Below are 3,891 nucleotides of genomic sequence, written 5' to 3' on the forward strand. Positions count from 1 at the left end.
CATTGGTTATAACAGGGATAAGAACAGGCTAGAGAGAGGGAGGGAAAGGAGATTAAAGGACGAACTGATTAGGGAGATGGAGAGAGCAGACAGAGATAGGGCGAGATGTAGGGGAGTATGTGAGGATCAAAAGTGAACTGAAGGAGATGGAACGGAGGAAATGTTTGGGAGCCATGGTGAGGAGTAGGGCGAAACACATAATTGAGGGAGAGAGGGCAACAGGGTACTTTTTGGGGATGGAAAGGACGAGACAGAAGAGAAATTACATAGAACAGGTTGAGGGAAAGGAGGGGGAGTAAATAACAGACTTTGTAGGGATAGCTGAAAGGGTTGAGGAATTTTATAGGGAATTGTTCAGGAAAGAAGAGGCAGATGAGGCAAGCATGGAACAGGTACGGGAGCAGGTGAAGGTTAGGCTGAGTGAAGATCATAGGGAATTGTGTGAGGGAGAGATAGGGACAGGAGAGATAGAGGCAGCGATAGCAGGTTTGGGGAGGAATAAGAGTCCAGGGATAGATGGAATAATAGGGGAATTTTATATAGAATTCAGGGAGGAATTAGTGCCAGTGCTAGATAGATTGTTCAGGAGGATAGAGGAGCAGGGAGAGATGCCACCAAGTATGACGACAGGGTAGGGTTAATGACGATCATTTATAAGAAAGGGAGTAGGGACAGGTTAGAGAACTACAGGCAACTCAGCATGTTAAATGGGGATTACAAGATATTAGCGAGGGTTCTAGCGAGCAGGATAAAGGAGGTGATAGGGACAGTGGTGGGGAGCACACAGGCATATAGCTTACCGAGTAGGGATATGGCAGACACGATCAGCAGCATCAGGGACACCATAGACTACATGAAGAGGGACAAAGGAGGGATAGTACTGAGTTTAGATTTAAACAAAGCATTTGATAGAGTAGATCACACATATTTGTACAGGGTGCTAGATAGAGTAGGCGTTGGGCATAGGATGATAGGATGGATAAGGAGGATGTACGACAGGGCAGTGAGCGGTGTGAAGATTAACGGTATAGTCACAAGCACATTTAGGTTGGAGAGGTCAGTTAGGCAAGGCTGCCTGCTATCGGCTGTGCTGTACGCATTGTCGGCAGAACCGTTAGTGGCGCTGATGCAGCACAATGACAAGATTAGGGGTGTAGAGGTGCCAGGAGGACAGATTAGTTTATTGTACCAGTATGCAGACGACACGATGGTTACAGTGAGGGACAGGGAGCGCGTGGTAGAGGTGCTGGGGAGTGTAGAACTGTATGGCAGGGCGTCGGGGGCTAGGCTCAATATTGAGAAGTCAGAAATAATGTATGTAGGAGCAGACAGGATAGGGAGGGTGGACATAGGGCTGATAGAGAGGAAGGATTACTTCAGGGTGTTAGGGATCAACCTAGGGATAGAAGATAGAGTAGGGAGAGATATGCAGTACGAGGGGATAGTAAACAGCATTAGGAGAGCGTTAGGGCTCTGGAAGAGGAGAGGGTTGAAACTGAGGGGGAAAGTGGTTGTTGTGAATGCGTTGAGTAAATTTGTGTATGCGATGACTGTGTTGGATGTGCCGAAGAGGGTGATGAGAGAGGCGGATGGGCTGGTCAAAGATTTTCTGTGGGGATGTGTTGGGTCTAAAATGAATAAACCCAAAGAGGCCTTGCACCGAAGAGACGAAACGAGGCAGAACTGTAATTATTAGATTTATTAAAGACAGCTGTCGGCCGGGAGGGATGGAGAGACGGAGTAGTTAGCTGCGTTCGGCTCACCAACACACTCCACCTCCTCCTGGTCATCGCACAGTTTATAAGCGTTACGCATACACATGAATATCATGAGTAAGGTCAAGAAGAACAGAGTGGCTCTGTCCTAACTTCTACTGATTGGTGTGTTATTGATAAGCACCAGGCGAAGAATGATTTGACAAACATAGGCTACTGAAGAATCAGGAATACACTTTGTCTCCACTCAGGCTGCAGATAAGAATGTGTACGTGCGCAAATCACCCAGACATGAAGACTCCAACCTTGGGCAGATAGCTCTTCGAAACAATACGAAGCGTTCCCTTCTTCAGTCTAGTCAGCATATAACAGATCTCCGATTGTCACTAACTCAGCAGTTAGTCACATGGCAGAAGAAAAACGACACAGGGGGGGTTTGAGCATTAAAGAGGATTATACACAGATGTTCTGAGAAATACACAAATATATGGAACGATCTGTTTAAGCAACTTCACAGGATGGAAGGGAGCCAGGATAGCTAGAGAGGTACCGGAGAACGAGTATGAGGACGGGGGATTGAAGCTGATTAATCTACGGGATAAGGTGAAGGCACTGAGAGTTAAAACGGTGATTAGATATTTGGATAAGAGTAGGGACCATGGGTGGAAGGTTTTTCTAAGGGAGGCCATAAATAAATGCGGGAGGTGCGGCGAGAGCGGAGTGTACATGGCGATGAAAAAGGCAAGGATGGATGGAGTGAGCGAGTTTTATAAGGAAGTACTGGCAGCATGGGGAGAGTTTGTGAAGTATGAGTGTGCGAATGTGAAGCAAGTATGGGAGCAACCACTGTTCTTTAACCCACAAATAACACACGAGGGGAACACAATGTACAACAGGGTCATGTGGAAGGCGGGGTTTAGGAAGATCAGGGATATAGTCTATGAACATGTACCGGGGTTCATGAGGGCACAGGTGATAGTGGATGAGGTGAGGGAAAGGGAGGGAGAGATTTGGCGGGGCACGGCGGAAGGAGTGATGGAGAGAATGAAGAGTGGAATGCCGTGCGAATGGATGAGAATGATTGAGGAGGAGGCCGGAGCGTGTGAAGGAGAGATCGAGATGTATGTGGGTGAGGGTGAACGGAGGGTGAGGCTGGAGAATGTCAAGACAAGAATGGTGTATAAATGCTTGAGGGCCAATGAGGTGAGGAGACCGGCTGCGGAGAGAGTGTGGGTGAGAGTAGTGAACGAAGTGAGAGTGGAAACAATATGGAAGAACCTGAGGGTGAAATGGAACAGCCATGAATGTGAGGATTTTGATTTTCTTTTACGTCACAAGAGGGTGTTCAATAATTTATTAATTAGTAGGTTTGATGCGAATGTGAAGAAAGAATGTGATGTGTGTAGTGTGAGTGTAGAAACGTGTATGCATGAGTTTGTTGAATGTAGAGAGCTTCAGGGGTATTTTGAGAGGATGAGGGAGATGATTGACAGATGCTGGAGAGGACGGTATGTGGTGGAGATGGAGTGGAAGGCGTTGTGGCTGTTTGGAGTGACTGGGAAGAAGAAGGGGGAGAACATCAATCTGTTAAACCTGGTCCTGAGCCATGCGAGGTATGCGGTAAAATTCAGGAGGAATCTGGCCCACTACAAAAATAATGTAACGGACGTCTGGAAGCTGTTTATGAACATGGTGAGGAGGACTGTGAGGACACGGTGATGAACTAAAATTTAATTTTGAATGAATTGCTGATGTTAGGTTTTATTGATTTGTTTTGATTTGGTGGGAGGTGGACAGACGTCCACCATTATGTTTCCTGAGTTTATGATTTGGTGAGGGGCCTCGTGCCTACTCACCCTTATGTTTTGCTGTGTTTATGATTATGATTTCGGTGCCGGTTTGGAGTACGCGATGAAGTGCTTACACAATCTTTTTATCACTGTATATATTGTACAAATGTAAATATGAAATTTTGATAACGATAAAAAGAAAAGCCCAATCTCATCAGATCTTGGAAGCCAAGCAGGCAAGGGCCTGGTTAGTACATGTACAGGAGACTAACTTGGAATACCAGGCGCTGCGAGCTTTTACAATTGGTCAGAATGTTGTATTTAAAAAAAAAGTCAACCTGGGATGAATGCGATCATGGAATTCAGCACTTGACGACTGATTGTCC

The sequence above is a fragment of the Brachionichthys hirsutus genome, unplaced genomic scaffold, assembly GCF_040956055.1.
Source record: "Brachionichthys hirsutus isolate HB-005 unplaced genomic scaffold, CSIRO-AGI_Bhir_v1 contig_1021, whole genome shotgun sequence".
Lineage (NCBI taxonomy): Eukaryota > Metazoa > Chordata > Actinopteri > Lophiiformes > Brachionichthyidae > Brachionichthys > Brachionichthys hirsutus.